Source organism: Rhodnius prolixus, unplaced genomic scaffold, assembly GCF_049639745.1.
Source record: "Rhodnius prolixus isolate KJV_2025 unplaced genomic scaffold, Rpr scaffold_15, whole genome shotgun sequence".
NCBI lineage: Eukaryota > Metazoa > Arthropoda > Insecta > Hemiptera > Reduviidae > Rhodnius > Rhodnius prolixus.
Genome location: NW_027411605.1, coordinates 823,162 through 850,399, shown reverse-complemented (window position 1 = coordinate 850,399; position 27,238 = coordinate 823,162). Strand labels below are relative to the sequence as shown.

Sequence of the window (27,238 nt, the reverse complement as noted above, 5' to 3'; positions counted from 1 at the left end):
TGTTAGGATAGGAGGTTATAGGCTAGACCCGCAAAGCTACAGATGTATTGCGGTACTAGTCTATATTCCCAATGGTTAATATGAGAAATTTATATCAAAGTATGTTAGGCGGATAAAGACTAGACCCGCAAAGCTATGATGTATTGTGGTACTAGTCTATATTCCCAATGGTTAATATGAGAACTTTACAGTAAAGGATGTTAGGATAGGAGGTTATAGGCTAGACCCGCAAAGCTATAGATGTATTGCGGTACTAGTCTATATTCCCAATGGTTAATATGAGAAATTTATATCAAAGTATGTTAGGCGGATATAGACTAGACCCGCAAAGCTAAGATGTATTGTGGTACTAGTCTATATTCCCAATGGTTAATATGAGAACTTTACAGTAAAGGATGTTAGGATAGGAGGTTATAGGCTAGACCCGCAAAGCTACAGATGTATTGCGGTACTAGTCTATATTCCCAATGGTTAATATGAGAAATTTATATCAAAGTATGTTAGGCGGATATAGACTAGACCCGCAAAGCTAAGATGTATTGTGGTACTAGTCTATATTCCCAATGGTTAATATGAGAACTTTACAGTAAAGTATGTTAGGATAGGAGGTTATAGGCTAGACCCGCAAAGCTATAGATGTATTGCGGTACTAGTCTATATTCCCAATGGTTAATATGAGAAATTTATATCAAAGTATGTTAGGCGGATATAGACTAGACCCGCAAAGCTAAGATGTATTGTGGTACTAGTCTATATTCCCAATGGTTAATATGAGAACTTTACAGTAAAGTATGTTAGGATAGGAGGTTATAGGCTAGACCCGCAAAGCTATAGATGTATTGCGGTACTAGTCTATATTCCCAATGGTTAATATGAGAAATTTATATCAAAGTATGTTAGGCGGATATAGACTAGACCCGCAAAGCTAAGATGTATTGCGGTACTAGTCGATATTCCCAATGGTTAATATGAGAACTTTACAGTAAAGTATGTTAGGATAGGAGGTTATAGGCTAGACCCGCAAAGCTACAGATGTATTGCGGTACTAGTCTATATTCCCAACGGTTAATATGAGAAATTTATATCAAAGTATGTTAGGCGGATATAGACTAGACCCGCAAAGCTATGATGTATTGTGGTACTAGTCTATATTCCCAATGGTTAATATGAGAACTTTACAGTAAAGGATGTTAGGATAGGAGGTTATAGGCTAGACCCGCAAAGCTATAGATGTATTGCGGTACTAGTCTATATTCCCAATGGTTAATATGAGAAATTTATATCAAAGTATGTTAGGCGGATATAGACTAGACCCGCAAAGCTAAGATGTATTGTGGTACTAGTCTATATTCCCAATGGTTAATATGAGAACTTTACAGTAAAGGATGTTAGGATAGGAGGTTATAGGCTAGACCCGCAAAGCTATAGATGTATTGCGGTACTAGTCTATATTCTCAATGGTTAATATGAGAAATTTATATCAAAGTATGTTAGGCGGATATAGACTAGACCCGCAAAGCTAAGATGTATTGTGGTACTAGTCTATATTCCCAATGGTTAATATGAGAACTTTACAGTAAAGTATGTTAGGATAGGAGGTTATAGGCTAGACCCGCAAAGCTATAGATGTATTGCGGTACTAGTCTATATTCCCAATGGTTAATATGAGAAATTTATATCAAAGTATGTTAGGCGGATATAGACTAGACCCGCAAAGCTATGATGTATTGTGGTACTAGTCTATATTCCCAATGGTTAATATGAGAACTTTACAGTAAAGGATGTTAGGATAGGAGGTTATAGGCTAGACCCGCAAAGCTATAGATGTATTGCGGTACTAGTCTATATTCCCAATGGTTAATATGAGAAATTTATATCAAAGTATGTTAGGCGGATATAGACTAGACCCGCAAAGCTAAGATGTATTGTGGTACTAGTCTATATTCCCAATGGTTAATATGAGAACTTTACAGTAAAGAATGTTAGGATAGGAGGTTATAGGCTAGACCCGCAAAGCTATAGATGTATTGCGGTACTAGTCTATATTCCCAATGGTTAATATGAGAAATTTATATCAAAGTATGTTAGGCGGATATAGACTAGACCCGCAAAGCTAAGATGTATTGTGGTACTAGTCTAAATTCCCAATGGTTAATATGAGAACTTTACAGTAAAGTATGTTAGGATAGGAGGTTATAGGCTAGACCCGCAAAGCTATAGATGTATTGCGGTACTAGTCTATATTCCCAATGGTTAATATGAGAAATTTATATCAAAGTATGTTAGGCGGATATAGACTAGACCCGCAAAGCTAAGATGTATTGTGGTACTAGTCTATATTCCCAATGTTTAATATGAGAACTTTACAGTAAAGTATGTTAGGATAGGAGGTTATAGGCTAGACCCGCAAAGCTATAGATGTATTGCGGTACTAGTCTATATTCCCAATGGTTAATATGAGAAATTTATATCAAAGTATGTTAGGCGGATATAGACTAGACCCGCAAAGCTATAGATGTATTGCGGTACTAGTCTATATTCCCGATGGTTAATATGAGAAATTTATATCAAAGTATGTTAGGCGGATATAGACTAGACCCGCAAAGCGAAGACGTATTGCTGGTATAGTGGGTTCGATTCCCCGGTATTAGGCTTAGGCCTTGGATTTTATTTAATGGTTAATATGAGAAATTTACAGTAAAGTATGTTAGGCGCTTATAGTCTAGACCCGCAAAGCTAAGATATATTGCGGTACTAGTCATTATTATTATTTTTTTATTCAAGGCGCGTCAACATCTAAGGTTATTGGCGCCCGGAGCTTTTTTCAATACACTGCCGGCCTCCGGACAGTGTTCTCTCGTTACAAACAACACTCTCCATCACCGGACAGTGAGCTGTAAGAAGCTCCTAGGAAGAGAAAATCTAAGGGTCAGCAGCTGGATTCGAACCCGGGACCTTCCGGAACCAGAAAATTGTTACGAATGTAATAAATTGAGAAAAATATACACATCTTCCAGCCTAAGTTGAAATTTTGACAGACTCACATACACAAAACGAATGTTTCCTGTTTCATTTTACAAGAATCCTTTTCGCAATAGTTACTCCTAGAAACTAGTTAAGTTTATGGGGGGAAAAAAACTATGCAAATTAATCAAACTCTAGGCCAAACTATTTTCACTTTAATGAATTTCCAGTGTCTAAAACATGATCTTAAGAAATAACTAGCCGCTGGAGTTTTCCTATTTTGGATAGAGCCTTCCTATTTTCCTATTCTCCTCTCTTCCTTTGCTTCTTCTTACACACTCTCACTCTCTCTGTGGCTCCACAGATCCAGCAGGAGGCGCAAAATGACATTAAGAGATTCCAGAAATAGTTGTGTTAAACCAAGAGGACATCTTTTCCAGTCTCTAGGCTTTTTGCTAGCCCTCTTTAGTGGGAATTCTAGTGGCCCTTCACTCAACTTCACCCTCAATTTAACTTCCTATTCTCAATTCCCTCATGACTAGGACAACCCCCGCACCCATTTCGCGCGCGTCCACACACAAAACTAGTGCCTCATTAATTAAAATAGTTGTTTAAGAACTCCAACAGATAAACAGCTTGCACGTGAATGAACATATAGTGAACTTTCATGTGTATGTAAAGCCGGAACATTCATTGCAGCGCTGACGCAGAAGGGAGAGGGATCTTAAAGGCAATGAAGAGGGGGAATATGATCTCATCTTCTCTTGCATATTATATCCTTAGACAGAGTATGCAAATACGAGCGCACACAACCTTCCAGGGGTTACGACGGTTGACGGTAGGCTGTCATGTTTCCGCTGTAGAAAAAGAAAGTATATACGCTTATGAAGACCAAATATGAGCATGCAGAAGCAGCAGAAGATACTGCCCTGCTTATACCCATATACTAAGTTCTAGTATATACATTTTGCTGAACTACACCTCTTTCAACGCCTTCATTTCCAAGGAAACCTCTAGCCATTGTTTCAAAGCTACCAGCGTCTTTATAACGCTCTACCCGTGCGGGAAGGTGGGGGGTGACCCATTTCATTTTTCTTTAAAGTGAATATGAATTTTCCAGAATATAGATGACGTAATATATTTCCTAAATTCCTTATTAACGCATTTTTTTTGTTTTGGTAGGTATTTTATTACTTTATACTACTATATTAGGCATATATTGCGATTATACTCAGGTTATGAACACCCCTCTGAGTCTGAAAAAGGAAATTTTCAGGAAATGACCCTGGGGCGTTTGAATGAAATATCTTTAAATGAAGGAAATTCACAGGGTGCTGAAAGTTTTTATATCGATTAATTCACAATCAGAGGTATCGAATGTAATTTAGCAATCAAAAGCCCTATACCGGAAATAACATTTTACTAAGACAATTTTCCACTTTTTTTTTTGTTTTTTTATGAGATTTTCCCGATAATGGCTTCACCGGTTTTTTCTTATAAGTTAGTGTAGTCATTGCTGGTGCTCTTTTAATTTTTATTTGAGTATTCCAAGGAAATTCGAATTAATAGCTTTTAGAGAGAGAGAGAGAAAGAGCAGAATGGGCTTCATTCTAAACCAATCATTTCATTATAAATGTGGTTAGCGTCTGCAGTACCGGATAATATCGTTGGCCTTTTTAAAAATCCAGAACCGAAAATCACGCTAGAGTATAAAAGTCGAACGCACTGAAATAGAGATTTGGTTTTGACGGGTATACACGTCAAACGCACTTAACTGGGTTAAGCTCGTTCCTAAGCTAGTTGATCTCTTGGTCAGTAATTTTGTCTTTTATTCTATTCAGCCCTTCAGCCTTCCTAATCAAATCACTAATGCTACTAATTTTGCTAATTTTCCTGGCATCTAGCGTCGTCGTAATACCAATTGCAGGCACGCAAATTTATTATATAATGATTTCTTCAATAGGGTGAAAAATAAATGCCAGTTTTCAGTCGTGATACATTTATTATGCCGAGCTTTCCACCTAGGGACTAGGTCATCTTCAGGGCTAGTTTACAAAGTAATATTTTACTACATTACAGGGTTGGTGTGTCTTCTGTCTTGTCTGTTCATGGAGGGTCATTCCATGTCAAATCAACACAAAAAAAGACCATTTTTGACCTCACCATCTCGGATTTTCTTGAAATTTGGCATATGTGTACTATTGGTATAGACTTGGAAAAATATGAAATTTTACTGTGATATGTCAACTGGTTTATGAGTTACAGGGCTGTAAAGTTGCCAAAAATGGGCTGAAAAACAGGGAACCCTGTGTTTTTGAATTACTGTAGAAGCTTTCCTAATTGAGCCACAGACTTGGGATTGGTGTCATTTTATAGCAGATATAATGCCCTTTCCTGTGATATGCGACACCATATGCGTTAGGACAAATAAAGTTTGTTAAATTTATATTTAAAATTTAAATTTTAAATTTTTTAAAAAGTACATATTTTAAAATTTTAAAATTAATTCCATGAATAGCTAGTAGTGTTATGAATCACTGGGAAAAATATTAATTTGGGACGACAATGGCTTCATTGTTAAAAAAATTTAAGACTAAAGCTCCTTTTCATGGAAAATATATTTTAATAAAATTAAAGTAATAAATAAATTGAAAATAGTAATAATGAATCAATGAATCATAATTAATAATTATAAGGATTTAAAATATTGATTTTGAAATCATTTTTAGAATTAATAATTATGATTACAGTAATTAATCATATTAATTATATTATTTTAATGAAATTATGCAGTTAATCAAATTATACAAAAATAATTCAATTCAATATCTTTGTTCAAGAACAGTCTTCTTTGACTGAGATAACAGCCTCTTTAAGTTGGTTTAAGTCGGCAAAGGGCCTTGTGATGGCGTATGGGGTTCGGTAACGAGACTGGCAGCTCGTGCCAGTTTGCAACGACCCTATGAAAATCAAATCCAAACTTCACTACAACTTTTTGAGTAGGCAGTAGAAAACATCACCAACATAGACTTTGCATATTCAACCCAGGAAGACTGTTGAATCTGAGTGTTTTTTAAAAAATCGGTTTGCTCAAGCATTGGCTAGTAAAGGAACACAGCAATACCATGCTTTCATTCCCTGAAGTAAATCCAAAATATTGGTTAAAAACTTTTCTATGAACTCAGAAGCTTGCGAAATGGAAGTTTCAAAATTCCCTGATAAACTAAAATTAGCCGACAAATCAGGTTATATCAGTGTAGTCTATAAAGAAACTGGTGGGTTGGATATGTTTTAGAGAAAAATGAAGAACTTGATGAAGTAAAAAAAGTAACTTTTCTTCATCCAGCTGGACCCTCTAAATTATATCGCATCCAAGAAATGCCGATATTATTTGGGTCTCAGCAGTGGATGTTTTGATAAAAATTGATCCTGTGACTCTGACTGGAAGAACTTAAATATGTCCTACTAGAAAGTGATGCATGTCAAACAAATGAAGCCTTTTCAAGCTTAAAATAATAAAGAGATCCTATTACTTAACAGTATGTTTTACTTTGCACTTATTAGTGGAATTATTATTAGCATTATTGTATTAACATGAATTCAGAGTTGAATTAATCGGATTGGAGCTTTAGTCTTAAATTTTTTTAACAATGAAGCCATTGTCGTCCCAAATTAATATTTTGCCCAGTGATTCGTAACACTACTAGCTATTCATGGAATTAATTTTAAAATTTTAAAATATGTACTTTTTAAAAAATTTAAAATTTAAATTTTAAATTTAAATTTAACAAACTTTATTTATCCTAACCCATATGGTGTCGCATATCACAGGAAAGGGCATTATATCTGCTATAAAATGACACCAATCTCAAGTCTGTAGCTCAATTAGGAAAGCTTCTACAGTAATTCAAAAACACGGGGTTCCCTGTTTTTCAGCCCATTTTTGGCAACTTTACAGCCCTGTAACTCATAAACCAGTAGACATATCACAGTAAAATTTCATATTTTTCCAAGTCTATACCAATAGTAGACATGTGCCAAATTTCAAGAAAATCCGAGATGGTGAGGTTCAGACCCCGTGTTGATTTGACGTGGAATGACCCTGGACTGAGTGTGATCGGTCTGTGTGTGATATGTGTTGTAGGTTGAGTGGAAGTCAGTGTTGCCAATTGTCAAGTATTTTGTAGTAAGTTTGCGTATACGAGGTGTGTTCAAAAAGTAACGGGAATTTTCGTTTTTTGAAAAAAATATTTATTTATTCATCTACATTAATATTGTCGCCTTCAAAGTAGTCCCCTTCGCATACAATACACTTGTGCCAGCGCTTTTTCCAATCCTCGAAACACTTCTGAAACTCGATCTTTGTGATAGCTTTCAGCGATTCGCTTTTAATGTCATCTATGCTTGTAAAACGACGGCCTTTTAATGTTCTCTTTATGTTTGGAAATAGAAAAAAGTCACATGGAGCCATGTCTGGCGAATATGGAGGCTGGGGCATCGTTAGTTTTGTTTTTGGCCAAAAATTCACGAACAAGCAATGAAGTGTGAGCAGGTGCATTATCGTGGTGCAAAATCCATGAATTGTTTTGCCACAAATCCGGGCGTTTTTTTCGGATTGCTTCATGCAAACGGCGTTGAACTTGTAGGTAGTACTCCTTATTGATTGTTTGACCTTGTGGCAAGAATTCATGATGCACTATGCCATTAAAATCGAAGAACACAGTGAGCATAACCTTCACATTCGACCGCACTTGTCCAGCCTTTTTCGGTCTTGGCGATCCAGAATGCCTCTACTGGGACGATTGAGCCTTAGTTTCGACATCATATCCGTGAACCCATGTTTCGTCACCTGTTATAACACGTTTCAGTAGATCCGCATCGTTGTCGACTTCATTGAGTGACTCTTGAGCAACTTCCATTCTCCGCTGTTTTTGTTCGAAATTCAACAATTTTGGAACAAATTTTGCTGCCACACGTTTCATACCCAAAACATCCGAAAAAATTTCATGGCATGAGCCAATTGATATGGCAACATCATCAGCGACTTCTCTGACTGTGATTCGGCGATCGTTCATAACCATTTCTTTCACTTTTTTCACGTTTTCATCGGTTGTTGATGTGCTTGGACGTCCAGGTCGTTCGTCATCTTCAACGTTTTCGCGGCCATCTTGGAAACGCTTATACTACTCGTAAATCCTTGTTTTACTCATAGCAGACTCACCATATGCCTTTATTAACATTTCACACACTTTATTACACTTTATTTCATTTTTTACGCAAAATTTAATACAAATTCTTTGATCCATTTTTTTTAACAAACAAAAATCGCCAAGCTCGAAAAACACGTCTAACCTTAACGGCTGCCACTTAAGAAGTAAACAATGAATATTACTGAAAATTTTATCGTACTTCAGGGGCATGTGTACCAACATAATAAAAAAAAAATTTTACATTCAGACTCTCCAAACCCGCGAAATTTAAAAATTCCCGTTACTTTTTGAACACACCTCGTATGTTGTTTAAATTGTTCGTGTCTGTTTTGAAATTTAAACTATTTTCTGTCTTACATATGTATAATACGAGTATATCATTTCTAGCACTATCCTTTTTTTAGTGTGTTGGTTTCTGATTTAAGTATCTTTGTGTTTGGGAAATCGAAAGTGTGATGATTTTCTGTGCTGTGTAAGTCACCAAAAATAATGAACAGCTAAAGATTTCTTGAAATCACATTTTTGTGTCTGTCTGTGTGGGTGCGTTCAAGATACCACAAAACGTCATTTCCGGTAAGAAAAATTAAAACTTAAAACTATTAAACTTTCAATTTAAATTAAAAAAAAATTATTTAGAAAGTTGCAAAATTTATAGCTAATGTTTAAAGTAGTGTTGTTTTTAGATAGTGGTAGTAGTTAGTGTTTGTTCTTAGTTGATTTCGATCGGATAGTAACGGAACAAATTATTAGATTAGTTTAAACATGGAGTAGTTGATCGTTTATTACAGTTATATGTGATGACCCAGTTTGAAGCAGCTGGGTTGGCTCCCAATTAAGGCTAATGGTGTGCAAGATATCTCCCTGGCACAGTGTGGAGTTGGAGTACTGCAGTAGCCACTATCTCTTTAACGCCATATTTATTGGAGCCATGGCTGTGCGACAGTAAAACGGAAAAAAAGAAAAAGAAAGACTCTTCTTAAATTTAATCTCCTCATAAAGAAAATGCTTCTATTTCTTTCAACAATTATTAAATTTTTGTAGAAATGTAAACAATTTATTTCATTTTTTAAACCATTGACTTTTTTTTTCGTCGTCGATGTCATCGATTCCGTAGTCATTTTCTCATCTGTACAGTCACTTCTTTTAGAAATAGTTTATATTTAGTTTATCCTAGCTAGTTATTGTAATTTAACCACTTAAGCGTGGAATTTAGTTTTTAAAAATTCCCCCCCCCCACAGTGGGCGGAATTAAAATCAGACAACGAACGCAGGACAAAAGAACCAAAAGTTTACAACGTCGTAATAGTCACTGCAAGCGACTTTTTCTGCAATCTCTGGGGGGGCTTGAGATTACAGAGCATTTTGTGCTCTTTCAAAATCTTGCATCGCTTTACGTAAGCATTGCTCTAGATAACCAGTGACGCAAGAAAAGAGCTTTGAATTCTGTACAAAATGAAATCATGCTCGTACTGTGAGGTCTGAACCTCTATCTAAGGTAAAAAAATGGCATTGCACAAGGGTTGAGAGCTTCTATTTGTGTGAGGTAATTCCCCAATCTCTAATTCGGAGACCAAACATGTACCAACCACTTATCATTTGGCTAACTTCCTCCACCTCCCTCAGTATAAAATACTCAGCAGTAAGATTAAATCTAAGAAAAGGAAACATTCCACCAAATAATATTCTTATTGTATTTTATTAAAATTTCGAGTTTTTATAGTTAATGGCAATTTTATATTTTTCACAACGAGTATACCCGTCGAACGCGCCGTAATAGAGATTTAGTTTTAACGTGTATACACGTCAAACGCGCTTAACTGGTTAAGCTTCGTTCCTAAGGTAGTGGTAATGCAAGCCAGTTGATCTCTTGGTAAGTAATTTAATCTTTTATTCTATTCAGTCCTTCATCCTCCCTCATCAAATCACTAATTCCTCTAGTACCCCATCAATTAATAGCTACTTAAATCTTCCTTACGTGGCTGAACTCATTCAACATCAACCTCATCTACAAGCCAACAACTAAAAGGGAGCGTTTACACGCAAGAACTGGGTCTCTAAGAGAGGGGAAAAGGATGCTGCATCATGGGCGCAAATTAAAAGTATGTGTATTGCTAGAGATAGCAGAGTACAGGTCCAAGGACACTCCTTCCCTTCGGGAAACGCCTGCACGAACTGGGAAGCTGAAGAGAGTGGTAAAAAAAAGTGTCCAGAACGATCCAGAAGGACTGGTGAATTAGAAAATATGTAGGATGTGCGATGTTCTGGAGTTTAACAAGGAATCTTGGGTCAAGCCATAGGCTTTAATTTAGATTCAATTTAATATGATGTACATACAGTTTTCAGCATGGATAAGAAAGATAGTGTTAAAATATTTAAAAGTATCAGTTACCTTCATTGCAGACGCTCTTGTGACCTGAAACAGAAATATTTATTTATTATTATTTTATTTTAATTTTATTTATTTATTTTGAAAGGGGCGCCTTGAAATAATAATTATTGCAAGTCCTCCAAGACACAGTTAAATAAGCAAAATGACAATGGATCCTTCTAAGAGAATTAAAGCCCTCTAATTCTCAGGAAGCCACTATTTAATACTAATTTGGTAGGCGCCACGTTAGCCGAGCGGTTAGAGGCGAGACCTCTGTAAAGCTAATATGTATTGTGGACCTGGGTTCGATTCCCCCGGTCTAGGTATTGGATTTTATTTAATGGTTAATAAAAGAAAGTTACAGTAAAGTATGTTTAACATACTAGGCGCCACGGTAGCCGAGCGGTTGTAAGCTAGACCCGCAAAGCTAAGATGTGTTGCGGTACTAGTCTATATTCCCAATGTTTAATATGAGAAATTTACAGTAAAGTATGTTAGACGGTTATAGACTAGACCCGCAAAGCTAAGATGTATTGCGGTACTAGTTTATATTCTCAATGGTTAATACGGGAAATTTACAGTAAAGTATGTTAGACGGTTATAGACTAGACCCGCAAAGCTAAGATGTATTGCGGTACTAGTTTATATTCTCAATGGTTAATACGGGAAATTTACAGTAAAGTATGTTAGTCGGTTATAGGCTAGACCCGCAAAGCTAAGATGTATTGCGGCACTAGTCTATATTCCCAATGATTAATATGAGAAATTTATAGTAAAGTATGTTAGGCGGTTATAGGCTAGACCCGCAAAGCTAAGATGTATTGCGGCACTAGTCTATATTCCCAATGATTAATATGAGAAATTTATAGTAAAGTATGTTAGGCGGTTATAGGCTAGACCCGCAAAGCTAAGATGTATTGCGGCACTAGTCTATATTCCCAATGATTAATATGAGAAATTTACAGTAAAGTATGTTAGTCGGTTATAGGCTAGACCCGCAAAGCTAAGATGTATTGCGGCACTAGTCTATATTCCCAATGATTAATATGAGAAATTTATAGTAAAGTATGTTAGGCGGTTATAGGCTAGACCCGCAAAGCTAAGATGTATTGCGGCACTAGTCTATATTCCCAATGATTAATATGAGAAATTTATAGTAAAGTATGTTAGGCGGTTATAGGCTAGACCCGCAAAGCTAAGATGTATTGCGGCACTAGTCTATATTCCCAATGATTAATATGAGAAATTTACAGTAAAGTATGTTAGTCGGTTATAGGCTAGACCCGCAAAGCTAAGATGTATTGCGGCACTAGTCTATATTCCCAATGATTAATATGAGAAATTTATAGTAAAGTATGTTAGGCGGTTATAGGCTAGACCCGCAAAGCTAAGAAGTATTGCGGTACTAGTCTATATTCCCAATGGTTAATAAAAGAAATTTATAGTAAAGTAAGTATGTTAGGCGAATATAGGCTAGACCCGCAACGCTAAGCTGTATTGTTGGTAGAGTGGGTTCGATTCCTGGTCTCTAAACCTTAGATTTTATTTAATGGTATTTACAGTGAAGTATATTTGCTAGTTGCCTCCGTCCACTACATCTAATTTGTGATAGTTGGACGTAAAGCCCGCCTGAAAAAATTTGGCAATTACTTTACTTTTTACTAATTTAGTTTCCAATTCAGAGTAAAATATGCGCCAATGAGTTCTGAGTAAATATTTATTGCTAGCTGGCCGACTAATAAAGGCCAATAAAGTAGTGTTAAACTGGTGACCCGGATGTCCAAAACCATCTCTCTAAAATAGTGGTAACTGGTGAAATCAAAATCTGCAACAATATACGGTTACTGGGACAGCAAGGTAGATAGGCCTCCCGCTACTAAATTCTAAAATGGCATAAACATGCCCAGTGATTGGTTAGTCAGTTGCAGTTAACGGTTTACTAGATTACCTAGTGCATTCTCTTCACGGGGGTGGGGGGAAGGCTCTTTTGGTCAGCCGGCCCAGATGTGATATTGGGCCCATAGTGGCTAATGGACCATAAAATATGCTATAGGAGACCCACCTCGATGTATGTGCATAGTATGTCGTATTTTAAAGCAGCATTTCTCTTGTAAACTAGTTTTAGTGCATTTATGCAGGTAAATGCAAATTTGTGGGTGAACTTTTTGTTGCACTTTATATTTGTTGAATAAATTCGAATATTGTCTTTTATTTAATTTTTAGTTTAAATATTCAACTCATCAAAACAAAATCGATGTAATAATAAGGACTTTCCTTTACAACTCATAAAAAGGAAGTACTCAGACTAATTGCGAATTTTTCTAACCGGAAATACGATTTTTGAGATCCCCTGAATACGGAAAACTTCTTCCTTTTTTTTTTTTTTGTCTATAGCATAACTTAAAAATGGAAAAAATCGCAATAGTTTAAATTTGAATTCCCGGTTTCTATAACCTTTTGGACAAACTGGACTAACCAAAAGAAGTTTTTACTTCCTTTTACTGAATTATATTGTCAAATTGTATTTAATGGCTAAAAATAGGAATTTATAGTAAAATATTTTTAGCTTAATCACGTCCGTCCACGAATTTGGCAGTTGGACGTAAAGCGAGCCTGTCAAAACAGGCATTACTTTACATATCAGTTTTTCGAATTGATGTAATAACTCCTCTGGTGATCAATTAAAAATAATCATTGTTTTCTGCAAAAGAAAATCATATGTTACGTATAAATTCAGTTTATTTAATCCAAAAAACGAATATGTATTGTTGGTTAGTGGGTTCGATTCCCGGTCTTAGGCCTTGGATTTTATTTAATGGTTAATATAAGAAATTTATTAGTAAAGTATGTTAGGCGGTTATAGACTAGACCCGCAAAGCTAAGATGTATTGCGGTACTAGTCTATATTCCCAATGGTTAATAAAAGAAAGTTACAGTAAAGTATGTTAGGCGGTTATAGGCTAGACCCGCAAAGCTAAGATGTATTGCGGTACTAGTCTATATTCCCAATGGTTAATAAAAGAAAGTTACAGTAAAGTATGTTAGGCGGTTATAGACTAGACCCGCAAAGCTAAGATGTATTGCGGTACTAGTCTATATTCCCAATGGTTAATAAAAGAAAGTTACAGTAAAGTATGTTAGGCGGTTATAGACTAGACCCGCAAAGCTAAGATGTATTGCGGTACTAGTCTATATTCCCAATGGTTAATATGAGAACTTTATAGTAAAGTATGTTAGACGGTTATAGACTAGACCCGCAAAGCTAAGATGTATTGCGGTACTAGTCTATATTCCCAATGGTTAATAAAAGAAAGTTACAGTAAAGTATGTTAGGCGGTTATAGGCTAGACCCGCAAAGCTAAGATGTATTGCGGTACTAGTCTATATTCCCAATGGTTAATAAAAGAAAGTTACAGTAAAGTATGTTAGGCGGTTATAGACTAGACCCGCAAAGCTAAGATGTATTGCGGTACTAGTCTATATTCCCAATGGTTAATAAAAGAAAGTTACAGTAAAGTATGTTAGGCGGTTATAGACTAGACCCGCAAAGCTAAGATGTATTGCGGTACTAGTCTATATTCCCAATGGTTAATAAAAGAAAGTTACAGTAAAGTATGTTAGGCGGTTATAGACTAGACCCGCAAAGCTAAGATGTATTGCGGTACTAGTCTATATTCCCAATGGTTAATAAAAGAAAGTTACAGTAAAGTATGTTTGCTAGTGGCCTCCGTCCACGACACCTAATTGGTACTTGGACGTTAAGCCCCGCCTGAAAAAATAGGCGATTACTTTACTTTTACTTACTTAATCCAAAAAAACGTTTGGTAGTAGAATGAAGACAATACAATTCTAAGTGGAATGTAATATTGGACGAATTAAAAAAGGGCTGGACAACAGACACAAACGATTCAATGTAATGACTTTTGCCAGCTGTAACAGTTAGCCAATCGATTTGTACAGCATTTTCCTTATCTCTTTATCCCTATAGATTCTCTCACTCTCTCTCCTTCTGAAATTAATTTCTTTGAAGAAGAACAAGAAGTAGATGAGGACAAACGAAAAGACAAACAAAGAGGGAGAGGAAATAAAACAGCCACAACTTCCCCAATAAAGAGCATTGATCTTTGATTACTAATTACCACCTTTAGATTGATAAAACTGATTAAAAAATTGGAGCAAAAACACCATTTTATAATAATAATCATTAATTAGTTGAAATCGATCCAATTGGCAAGAGCAGCATCAGTTTTCAATTGCTCTTGTTTAATTAAATTACTTTTATCAAATTACAGATTACGTTTATTTAATTTAAACATTAGGTACCAGATTTTTTTTTTAATGATGTCAAAATTAAACAGCTGTGGCTAGTTAAATAGTTCACCACATGCAGCGCTTCCATTACATAACACGTTAGCCAATTACAGCTACATATACAACCGTTCACGGCAAAACTCGATTAACTCCAAAAAAACAAAAACCAAATCTATAAAATGGAGAAATAAGATGAAGTAATGTAGGTACATTGTTATTTTAAAAAAAAAATTGTAGACAATATCAAACCCTATTATTGAGAGAAATTTCAATGTTTTAGGCAAGATAGTAGAGGAGTTTAAACGATGTTGAAGTTTGCATGAGTTTACATTACCCCAAATTTCAAACCTCAATATCTCGGTAATAAACGCAGAGAAATCAATGAAATTTTGGTGATTTGTAAAGAATATCAAACCCTATAATTGAGAGAAATTTCAATGTTTTTGGTAAGATAGTAGAGGAGTTAAATGATGTTGAAATTTGCATGAGTTTACATTACCCCAAATTTCAAACCTCAATATCTCGGTAATAAACGCAGAGAAATCAATGAAATTTTGGTGATTTGTAAAGAATATCAAACCCTATTATTGAGAGAAATTCCAATGTTTTAGGCAAGATAGTAGAGGAGTTTAAACGATGTTGAAGTTTGCATGAGTTTACATTACCCCAAATTTCAAACCTCAATATCTCGGTAATAAACGCAGAGAAATCAATGAAATTTTGGTGATTTGTAAAGAATATCAAACCCTATTATTGAGAGAAATTTCAATGTTTTAGGCAAGATAGTAGAGGAGTTTAAACGATGTTGAAGTTTGCATGAGTTTACATTACCCCAAATTTCAAACCTCAATATCTCGGTAATAAACGCAGAGAAATCAATGAAATTTTGGTGATTTGTAAAGAATATCAAACCCTATTATTGAGAGAAATTCCAATGTTTTAGGCAAGATAGTAGAGGAGTTTAAACGATGTTGAAGTTTGCATGAGTTTACATTACCCCAAATTTAAACCTCAATATCTCGGCTATAAACGCAGAGAAATCAATGAAATTTTGGTCATGTTTTAGAGAATATCAAACCCTATAATTGAGAGAAATTTCAATGTTTTTGGTAAGAAAGTAGAGGAGTTAAATGATGTTAAAGTTTGCATGAGGCGGGCTATTTGTCAAACTACTAAATTCTGTGTCGTATAAGGAGGTAACTAGCAAACGTGCTTTACTTTATAAATTTCCCTTATTAGGCGTTAAGTAAAATCCAAGGCCACTGGGAATCTAGATCCGGCATCTTAGCTTTTTGAGGCTTGCCTTTAAGCCTCTTAACTCGAACCTATCGCGTCGTTTAGGAAGTGCAGTCGCATTGTACGTTTGGTAAGGTTTTAGCTAGTATTCTCTTGGGCGACATTTAATGATTAATTCGTTTATTGAAAACGAGACCTCCACGGTAATGCCAGTTCGAAACTAGCTGTCTGTTAATTCTATATTTTAAGGAAGGATTTCTATTTCTTTCTTGAATTACAGAAGTAAAAAAATAAAATAAAATGTAGTTGAGTAAAATTAAAAATGTAGTAGGATAAATTCACTTTGCAGAGGTTATGAAAAGAGAAGGAAACTAGATCAGGGCCTGGGTAAAGTCAAAGGATAGTGAACAAAAAACAAAATCAACGAATAAGAGTAAATAGTTTTATCAGTACATGATCTAATTTTCCTAGCAAATACGTTGATCCAATTTCCCGTACAGGATTCCTTTACTTTTTTTTTTAAGAAGGAAGGAAAAGGAGTGAACTACGAGAGGTCGACTTAAGTCATGGAGCAAGTGGACGAACAGTGAAGTTTTACTAGAAAAAGATATATCTATGATCTAGTTAACTCGGAAATACTAGGCTAGTTTTTATGCTTTGATAGGTAACCACAGGAAATAGCGTTCTTTGTGGAGATCTCTACGTTGGTTAAAGTCCTAGGGGACTTTAATACAGATATTTCCGGGATAAACTAACAATCGATAAACTGTAAGATTATTAGAGCTTCTCTTACTGGAATTAAAACTGTGCCGCAGGACAATTGTATAAGGGTTGATCGTCAAAAAGCGAGACGTCAAAAAACACCCAAATTTGACAATTTTTTCCTCTTTTTCTATAAAAGTTAAAATTTCCAAATTTTCTCTAAAATAAAGGGCATATCCTTCTTTATAACATAGAGTAAAAGGAAATAGCTTAAGATGCCCGCAAGGCGAGCCAATAGATTTATAGCATCTACTCCCTGGCTTTACCAAAAAAAAAAAAAAATTCTGTCTCTTTGTTACGGGAAAGCTAAATAATACAATATTTAATCCTCAATCAATAAAAAGAAAATATTTATCTTAATAAATAAATAAAAAATAGGGTTGTTTTGAGACCATTCTGATTGGATGAACGAAGGATTTCCATAATTGCTCAAAAGGTTTTCTGTTCTGGAAAATTAACTAAGCGTAACATATTGTTTTTTCCAAATATTGATTTTCCCAACAGTTTTCCCTTTTAGATTTTATCTTATTTACTGGTATCTTGTCGTAAACACCTCTTTTGTGAGTTGTTTATGTTTTGATACTTTCTCTTTTGTCTCTGCTATTATCTCCCTATTTTAGTTTATTTTGTTTTTCATTATACTTTTCTAAAAATCTTTTAAAATGAATTTATTAAAAAAATTACGACTGCTAAAACTGGATCTAGTAAAGATGATGAGAGTAAAAGATAAGTGCATCATGTCCAGTGGACACCCTCTGAGATATTTACAAGCAGTGTGAAAAGAGAAATATGCATCCTACAGATAGTTGCCGAGATGAAGGTATTTACGAGTAGAGTTGATGGAGATGAGTGTAATTAGTAGAAGAATAACGTTTAGATTTGACCTGGAGATGAGAGAGATATTTTACTTATTTTCAAAAATTTATGGACCACCTTTTTTCCCCCATCAGGTAGAACTATTAGCCAACGGTGGACTCAAGTCTTCTATTGGGATTCCCAGGATTGAACTGAGCGGAGAGTTCCTGGATTAATGGATTGTAGGGGGGAGAGAGTTATGAAATTTGTTTGATACTAGGATGTAATAAGAGAGCTTACAAAAGGAATATTGAGATCCTTGTGGATGGTCTAAAAATTGAGCCTTAGTGATTCTGCGAAGCGTTTTTGATTGGAGTGTTCGTAGTCTGTGGTAGAGCCCTTAACTTCTATGCAGTATAATCATAAAGGTTTCAGGACAGTACTGTAGATAAGAACTTAGTCTTTTAAATGTTTTTGTATATACAGAGTGTTCATTTTAAGACGGCTCAAATGCATTTCTCGCTTGAACGGTTAATCTGAGCAAAAAAATGGTAGAGGAAAAATTTGTTGCCCGTCACCTCTAGTTTCAGAATATGTGACTTGATTTTAGATTCCTGCCCGCATACGCGGCTGACGTGCAACCAAAAATGAGGGTTCGCATAATGCACTTTACTCAACTTGTACTGTGCCTTCAAAGGTGCCTCCTCAGATACAGAGAGCAGTTGATAACCTCCTGGCTAACCTGGCTTGCAAGGAAGGCACAGTACATGCTTCACAAGTTGAGTAAAGTGCATTATTTGATAAATTAAGGAATAAGTTTGATCCTTTACATGAAAGATATTGATCACTTAAATATGTGGCAGGAGGTTTCCAATGTTTTTGGTAATTAAACGTAACTCTCCCAAAATTACCAAATAATTATTAAACCTTCTTGTTTGTAACAGATGTAAAATTAATTTTTAGTATGCTTGAGAACATCTAAAGCTCTTAACATTTGAATTTTCTTAGAAAAATTCTTTCGGAAAAAGACTTATTTCCCGATATTAAGAAAAATATTAGCTTTACTGCCTTGGCAATATTTTTAGTAAAAAGAATTTTTTTCCCTAATAAATAAAAAAAAATAGCTACACGCAGAATTCGAACTTGGGATCTCCCACTTACCATGGCTTCAAATGTCATTACACCAACAACTTCCCTCACATAAACGAGTACCCAGATCATTATTTTTCTTTAAGAAACCCCAAATTCTAAATTTTGAGATAATCTCAATAATTCTTTTGAAAACTTAGCATTTACGCTGCAAATACTTACAGTAGTAAGAGAAATGACGATTATTACAAGAGAAAGTGGATACTCTTTGCCCAAATCAGCTGATTCAACAAAAAATATCCCAATAACAATGCCTACCTAATTATGGACATTTAATTAGTTTGAACTTAAGCGTGTACGCATGTATGTACGAATATTCATGCAATGCATTAAGTGCGTGGAGAACATAAGAGCGTAGATGAGTGTACGTGATCTTGTTGTAGATGATCTGGGTTTTACTAAAGTGATATTCTAGTGGGTTCTATGGCGCAGACTCCTGTGGGTTTCATTCCAGTATATAACAGGCGTCAGTTTGTGGCTATCTGGGTGTGAGTGCATAAAAACCTATTTCTATATTAACTATTTAATCATATATCAAACTCAGAAGCGCTCCTAGTAGACAAGATAGACAGCTAGCGTTTCCGCTCTGACCCCCACACCCCCGTAATACCCCTTTCTAATTACATCCTTACATCCCTAAAACCTTCTAAGCTTAGTTCAGGATCCTTACTATACAGCTCTAGGCTCTGTTGAAGACATGCGCACTAAAGTTCAAGAGATTGAGAGGCAAGTTTATTGGTGGGTACAGTGCTGCGTGATTCGCCTTCAGGTGTGATAATTAATTTTAAGTGGATATAGGATTGCGTGGGTGGTAGAAGAGATGAGAAGTTGTTTCATAACATCGTTTGTATGTATGTGTGTTTCGCATTCTAACGAAACAACAATCTACTTTGTATTTTGAACGCAGCTTTACAAACACATACATACAACAGAGCTTCTATATATTATCAAGATATGACGTTATACCTAGCAATGTTATATCCCCCGGAATGAGATACCACAGACGTCTGGAACTGAAAACAAACATTTGTGTACGTGTTTGTTGTTAATTCTCATTAACCAATAAGCGATCCAATTACAACCAATCAACAAACAGAATCCAATATCGTAACACCACAAACAAACATGGGTACATAACTAAATCCTCCATGACGTCACACACATATTAGAAACTACATGGTTCATTTGGAATAATTCCAAAATATTATAATTTAGTTATTCATAGAATATTCTATTCATAACTTAAGGGGAGGGATTAGCGTCTTATGGATTCCCACCAGGATATTTTGGAGGTCCGAATCCAGTTGCTAGGATCTTAGATTTTCTGCACCAAGGAGCTTCTTAAAGCTCACTGTCAGGCAGTGAATTAAAGTAATCGCCTATTTCTTCAGGCAGGGCTCAACGTCCAACTACCAATTAGGTGTCCTGGACAGGGCAGTAGAAGCTCATACTTTACTATAAACAATTTTTTGTTTCTAACAAATAAAAAGTAGTCATACGCGGGATTCGAACTAGCAACCTCCCACACACAAAGCCAAGCTCTTGACCACTAGACCAGCTAGATCCGCACCGTGAATGTGAATGTGAATGTTCACACCACTAATTGCTCCAAATTAATGACACAATACCACGTTAATAGACATTACACAGTTTTACTCATTAGTTGCTAATTATAAAAGTTACAATATGATTACGTTCTGCTCATTCCAGTCTAAATAAGAGGTTTTTGTGGTCGAATTCGGAATAGTATTCAATATGTGTGTGTATGTGTTAGTGTGTCAAACAGCTGTTCGGTTAACCGCGCCATAAATGCGGCCTACAGGTTGAACCCCTCTCTCCTCTCTCTCGCTCCCTGCCAGCCAGACGAAACTGTTCTCCCGCACAAATTGAATCACGTGTTCAATTAAAAAAAAATCAAATCACAGATCTAATGAAATCACGTGATCTCTTAACTTAATAAGTACTAGTCGCTTTTCCAAAAGCTTATTAACTTTATTGACCTCTGAACTCTGTTAATTAACCAAATAGGTGAATGCTATAGCTTAAAGCTTTATTCTTTAAAAAAAAAAATCTTTCAAATTATGATTGAACAGATTATTTAATGAATTTGAACTTTGCAATAAGAAATTTAGGTGATTTAAGAGTTATTTGAAAAAGGCTCATCTTGCTTTATCAGAAATGAAAAGTCCCTTATCACTGTAATTTGGTATTCAAAATCTACCGGAAGTACCACTCTCAGGGAAGGGATTAGCTATGTGGTTAGCGTACTGGACACCACGCGGAGGTCTCGAGTTCGAATCCAGCTGCTGATGATCCCTAGATTTTCTCTTCCTAGGAGCTTCTTTCAGCTCAATGTCCGGTGATGGACAGTGTTGTCTGTATCGAGAGAATACTGTCCGGAGGCCGGCAGTGCACTGAAAAAAAGCTCCCCGGGCGAAAGATGTTGACGCGCCTTAAATCATTAATTTAAAAAAAGTACCACTCTTCTAAGTTTTCCTTTTTTATTTTGCTTTAGATTTTCTTGAAAATGGACCAATGATTTTCTTCAACATATTGTTCTGATAATAGCCTACAACAGCGTTTCCCAACCGATGAGTTGCTGGTTGGTGGTACGCGAAAAATAATCAATAATGGCGGACATAAAAAATTAAATCATAAAAATATCATAGAAACGTTTTTTTCCTATAATTCATAAAAATTATTTTAATTAATAATATTATACAGTAAAGTTGTTAATATGTACAGTAATAAGGTTGGTCTGTCTCAAGATATACGAGAAAATATAATAGCACATTTATCAAGGATTAAAATTGTCTTTCATGGAGTATTTTCCCAAAACCCGAAAACACAAATGATAAATGGATTTCAAACCCCCATCGATAAAGAAAATTTAGGAAAAGCTACATCATTATCAGTAAAAAATAAAGAAAATTTAATAGAATTATCATGTGACAGAACTTAAATGATAACTATGCAAAGATCTGCTTAAAGAGACTGGATTGTAATGAGTAAGCTCTATCCAAGCAACATTAAATTTAATTTAATAAAAGTTTTAAAACTAAGATCTTACACTTTACAAAGTTTATAAAGTGAACATGAACTTGAACTCCTTTGTAACAAATACATTGTATCTCTATACAAAATAAAGATAATAATAATAAAATAACACACTCGGAATAACAAATTTCACGAAATATAATCATTTTTACGAAGTGGTACAATTTAGCATGATGTACTACCAATCTATGAAGTGGTAAGCGAGCCAAAAAATGTTGGGAAACGCTGGTCTACACCATTCGTTACTCATATAATAACCCCCCCTGAGAAAGACAATAAATTTTGATGAAACGTTGGCGTAAAATCAGAGTTGATCGAATCTTCGCTAGTTTAATCATAAATATGAAGTCTCTAAATAATTTTCTCAATAAGTTTACTTAGATTAAAATTCCATCGTACAGACAAACATACATAAATACGGTCATTCGTTAGACACATTATTTTCATTACCAGAAAATCTTAGAAGCATATATCTCCAATATTAAAAAAGTTAATTTCCTAAATTTTTCACTATCTCTATATATTTTCCCCTTTAGACGGAAAAATGATCTGTAAATAAAGAACCGGTACTTTCTCAAACTTTTGTTTTCATTGCTAAAATGTAATTTTATAGCAAAATGAAAGGGAATACATTTAAAAGATAATTCAAGACTGAAAATTAAATCCATTATTTTGTGAAAAGCTTTAAAAGCTCTACGCACAAGTATTACATTACTTTCCCAAGTAATATAGTATTTCAGTATACATAATCACTTTTCCTCTGGATTAATTAAACTGAAAATAAAATGTTATTAAAGAAAAATGAATTTCACTTAAAAAAAAGTCAACAATGGTAATTGGTTAAAATATTTATGAAAAAATAAATGTAAAAGCTTTGACTAAAAAAGGTTTCCTAATATTTTTCTCATTATTGATAATTAAACAATATATTTTTAAAGTTGAGAAGTTACAAAATTTATGTAAATTCGTACTAGATGATAGACAAAATCCGATCTCTTCACATGGGACTCCCTCGAGAACATGAGCAACTGTACAAGGATACAGGCTAAAAGAGTCGGTATGACGGTAAATCTCAATCTCACATTGCATCTTGTTTTAAAGGGTGTGCAAAGGGAAGATGTTTGGAAATAAGGGAAAGGAGCAAGATATTCCTGAGAGTTCTTCTACGCAGGACTTCTTGTAGCCTAATCTTGTGCGATAGGGAGGGGGGGGGGACTGAAAGAAAATTTAGCCTCTCCCTCAATGAAGAGGTGTTATATTTTTGTGGGATTATTAATCCCAATCTGGTGCTCCCCAAATGTGTAGGATTTCTATCTGGGGATGAATGTACGGGGAAAAACTATGATTAGCGGCTCCCCTTTTCTTTTCTTTCCAGAACTAACCTGAAGAGCTTTTGGCTCCTGGATGATACTAGGAAGTACTAGGATCTTTAGATCTTCAGACTCGAAACTGGTTATGAAATTGCATACCATTTCCCTGCGCCATTACCTTCCGGTCAGTAGATGACGTCTAACCATTTTTTAAATTCAACACTACACTGTGTACACTGTGGTTCTATTCATTGGCCTACTTTTAATCGAAAGGATCTGGTAATAGGATGAACAAATTAATGCCAGTTTCAGTCATTATAAAACTTTATTATGCCGAGCTTTCGACCCCTAGGGACTAGGCCATCTTCAGGGCTGTGGTACATATTTATAGTGTGTTAACCATAATTATATTACCAATTAATTATATTACAATGAATATGTGTAATGTAACGAAAATTTACAAAAATATTTACCTAATTTACAATATACTGTTTTTACATCATTAGAGGGTTGGTGTGTCTTCTGTATTGTCTATTCATTGACTGAATGTGATCGGTCTGTGTGTGATTGTGTTTGGTTGTAAGGAAGTCAGTGTTGCCAATTGTCACAAGTATTTTTGTAGTAAGTTGGCCGTATATGTTATTTAAATTGTTGGTGTCAGTTTTGAAATTTAGACTGTTTTCTGTCTTAGTTATGTATATCATTTCTAGCACTTCCCTTTTTTTGGTGTGTTGGTTCCTGATTTAAGTATCTTTGTGTTTGGGGAAATCGAAAGTGTGATGATTTTCTGTGCTATGTAAGGAAAGTGCTGTTGGTGTTCTTTTTCAGTTTTGTGTCGTACGAGTGTTGGTACAGTCTTCTTTTTTTTTAAGTACTGTGATGTTTCGCCTATATATTTTTTGTGACAGTCTGCATTCAATTTTGTATATAAGATTTGATTGTTTGTCTTTTTCAGTCCAGTCTTTTAGATTCGAAAAAAATTGTCTTTTTGAGTTATTGGTGTTTTTTTGTAGTGATTATTGTATTTGTCGAGTTCTGTTAGACTGTTTTCTGTCTTAGATATGTATATCATTTCTATTCATTGTATATTCATTGTAATAAAATTAATTGGTATCACACTGTAAATATGTTCCACAGCCCTGAAGATGACCTAGTCCCTAGGTCGAAAGCTCGGCATAATGAACAGTAGTTACAAGGATCTGGTAATACTTTCAACTTTTGAACGTTATGAATTGAATTCTTTCAGGAAGATCAATGCTAGCTAAATTTTGTCTAAAAGTAATAAATGATTATAAGAAAAAGAATTCAAAGGCATACACTGCTTGCCTTGCATTCACAGAAAATGCACCCTTTTCAACATTACTTAATTAACTTTTCCAAAAAACGGGGAGTTCCTAGTAAAAGTTCACAAAGGGCTGCATATTCTTCCCTATGGATAATGGAGAGAACAATAAAGAGGAAAGCACTGTCTACAAATGTGAACAAAAACAAGGGTCACGAAAATGGTGACCATAGAAGCAGAATGTAAGCAAAACCCTGACCATGAAGGGAGGAGACAAAGGCGATAAAACGGCCGAGTTCAATCTGAGAAATCTAATTCGTTGCTCCAAAACCACAATCTTCCCCCCCCACCTTTTATAGTTAAATTACTTCATTATCTAAACCTAAAACAGGATATAGTCCTCCCTAACATGCCCTTAGGGAACACCTTGCCCATTTTCCCGCAAGCAATTTTCCTATCACTCGGTACCTGGATCTATACCGATAGTTCTACAATATTATTAAGGATTCTGTGATATCTAAACAAAAAAAAACAATCTTATTTTCTGCAATCACTTAATAACAGGCATCGTTCAATTTAATTTAACAACTTTTTATTATTATTTTTTAATATAAGGCGCGCAATCAACTAAAATCATTGGCTCCCGGAGATTATTTTTCAGTGCTCTGCTGCTGGCCAGTGTTTCATTTCGGTTACAGTCGAACACTTTCTATCACCGGACTCGTGAGCTGAAAGAGAAAATTTAAAGGTTCAGCAGCTGGATTCGAACCCGGAATGTTCGTATGGGAATCCAGAATCTTAATCCCCTCCCTGGCTCTGATTTCCATTTCACGATTACTCTCATAGAACTCATTTTAGGTCAACAATTTTTTTTTAGATATATGTTTCCCAGATAAAATTAGATTAACGGCACTTCTGAAGATAGGAAATACGTCAGTGAAAAAATATGATTCTACGATTTTTTGTGTGTGTCTATTTTATGCTACAATCAGCGCGTTAGCGGTACAAGTAACAGTGATAACCGAGTAACAAATGATAAGGTAACGAGTGGAGGAAGTTACCCAGTGGTAACACTCCCAAATATTGGATGGTTAGTCCACTCTCTTCACTGGAGAGGAGATCATGAAGCCACTGTCTTTTAAGAAGTCTTATCCCCGGGTTATCAGGAAGAGTTCTAAAAGAAAGATTTTTTAGCTAGAGGATTTATATGAGATTACAGGCTGAAGTGGAGTTTTCTGTATCGTGTTTTCAGCGACTTGTGTGACAAAAGGAATGTTAAGGTCCAGTGTGTATTGTCCAGGTTGGAGACATAAAATGGAGCGTTTACTAATAGTTCGAAGTATTTTAGATTGTAGCGATTGAATCCTTTGGAGATTAGAGGGTTTGGTTAAACCCCACACCTCTATTCCATACGTCCATCAAAATGGAAGTATAAATCAGTCTTTTGTTGTCCAGAGGATTCTACGATTTAAATTGTACGTGAGCATACAGTACACTAACTAATGCACTTTCTTCCCTTGTCTTTCTCCATATCCTACCCCTAATCCTGTGCACTAACAAATGCACTTCCTTCCATTGTCTTTCTCCATATCCCATCCCTAATCCTTCAATCATGTATTATGTACCATATTGAAATGTGTGTGCTTCATGAAGACGGGCATAGGCTATGTTTGTCAGAAAAGTCAGGAAACATGCACCATATAAGGGAAAGGTTCAACAGCCAGCAACATGCATTTGCATTCTCATTTAAGTAGAAATAAAAACAGGGAAAAATTGGTCAAGTGTTTCTCTACGAATTTTCTTTTTATAGTTTTTCTTTTTGTTGAATAACTAAAATTTCCACCAAATACATCATTCTTATCTTGATGGGAAAAATTAACTTTTATGTCTTTAATAGGCTGCAAGAACTCTCTATATATCTCACCCTAAGTGTATCTTTATCATTTGTGAAGCCACTGTTTTCCCTACAATATTTGCGAAGTTTTCTTTAATGTATATAAATTTCCTTTTATACTTTGATTACTACAACATGGATACAAAAAGAAAAAAGGCAAAGAAAAGCTATAAAAGACAAGCCTTTATTCAAACACGAATGGTTTCCCTACTAAGTACTTTAATGAAAAAAAGGAAAAAATTTGAGAAAAGCTCAAGCAGTTAATTAAAAAGAAAAAAGAAAACTGTCCCATTTTATCGGTTTAAGTGTGAGAAAATAAAAAGTAGAAGGAAAAAAAAGAACGCCTTGAGAAAAAAGAAAAGAAAAGAGAAACTTCTCATTTCCAACGTGTTAACTTTTAATAACAATCAAGGAGCAACAGCGCTGACGGAAGTAGATAGACTACTGTGTGGGGACGAAGGGAAATAGGGCAGGCCCAATACATCCTTTGAACGCTCCAATCATCGCAAACTTGGTATTTTTCTGTTTTAATTAAAAATTAAAACAGCTAATACCTTTCCTTCGGGAAAAACAAAGAAAAAACTTGATTAAAAAATAGGTAACCCTAACCTATTTTCCACTTGAATAAGCTTAGAGCTTTTCATCAAGTTTTTTCTTTTAATGGAAATCTGCTTTGAACACTCACACGACTTTTATCAGCTTTTTTTTTGAAAAGTTATTAGTTGATAGAAATAAGTAAACACTAGGATCTTAATAAATAAACGGATTCATACAAAATAATAACTTAAAAAAAAATTGAATATATGACTAAAATTGGCAGTAATTTTTTCCATCCAATTGCAACAATGTACCCATTCTAACAATGGTGAATCCAGTCACCAAGAATAATGAACAGTAATA

The 27,238-nt window shown here is 35.1% G+C and overlaps 1 protein-coding gene and 1 long non-coding RNA gene across 3 annotated transcripts in view; one reads left to right on the top strand and one right to left on the bottom strand.

The window, feature by feature from the left end:
• Nucleotides 1–27,238, bottom strand: part of LOC141454940 (uncharacterized) — a 300,919-nt gene that overhangs the window by 232,078 nt on the left and 41,603 nt on the right. For both annotated transcript variants that reach the window (XR_012459057.1, XR_012459054.1), the window contains exon 4: nucleotides 10,564–10,587. This is a non-coding gene — a long non-coding RNA (uncharacterized lncRNA). The remainder of the gene's footprint in view (nucleotides 1–10,563; nucleotides 10,588–27,238) is intronic.
• Nucleotides 1–27,238, top strand: part of LOC141454936 (uncharacterized) — a 54,685-nt gene that overhangs the window by 6,254 nt on the left and 21,193 nt on the right. The gene's annotated exons all lie outside the window — the stretch shown is intronic.